This window comes from Octopus bimaculoides, chromosome 29 (genome assembly GCF_001194135.2).
Source record: "Octopus bimaculoides isolate UCB-OBI-ISO-001 chromosome 29, ASM119413v2, whole genome shotgun sequence".
Taxonomy (NCBI): domain Eukaryota; kingdom Metazoa; phylum Mollusca; class Cephalopoda; order Octopoda; family Octopodidae; genus Octopus; species Octopus bimaculoides.
Window position 1 is genome coordinate 10,149,038 of NC_069009.1, and position 717 is coordinate 10,149,754.

Here is a 717-nt window from a genome sequence, read left to right on the forward strand (position 1 = left end):
AATATACAATTAAACCTTGGGAGAGGCATTATGCCGGTAATAAACACACGCACTTGTTCAGTCCTTTATTAATTTATATAGTTTTTTGTTAAATTATTTCATTGCACTCTTGCAATCTCTTCAGTAACTTGTCTCTCCACTTCCATTTATTTTGAATGTATGATCTGGCGTTGTTTTGGCGTTGTTTCGAAACTGTTTGGTATGAGCATGTGAGTGTGTGCAAGCTCGTATGTGTGCACGCTCATATGTGTGCACGCACTTATGTGTTCGTGCTTATATGTAAGTGTGTGCGTCCATATGTGTGTTTGTAACAATTTCGTTTATATCAGATCAGATAGAGACTTTGGACTTCTTTCTTCCTTCGGTATGAGCATGTAAGTGTGTGCAAGCTCATATGTGTGCATGGTCATATGTGTGCACGCACTTATGTGTTCGTGCTTATATGTAAGTATTTACGTTCATATTCCGCATCATATGTGTGAACAACACATGCAACCATGGGCAATTGTAAGGCTCTCATGTACGTGTATTTGGTGTTCAAAACTGGTCGCGTTTCAGTTATGAGGACCGACTCCTGTATTTGTCGCAACGATGCGTCACCAGGGTGTCTAGACAAGATTTCTATGCTAATTCGGTCCAGTACACCACCATGTTGGTCTTTGGCATGCTGGTAGAGCACCGAGGTTTGTTTTTGATTATTATAGTCCCTCCAATGTT

At 40.3% G+C, this 717-nt stretch overlaps 1 protein-coding gene across 1 annotated transcript in view; it reads right to left on the reverse strand.

Moving 5' to 3' along the window:
- The window catches only part of LOC128251221 (decorin-like), an 81,220-nt gene that overhangs the window by 40,568 nt on the left and 39,935 nt on the right, over nt 1-717 (reverse strand). The gene's annotated exons all lie outside the window — the stretch shown is intronic.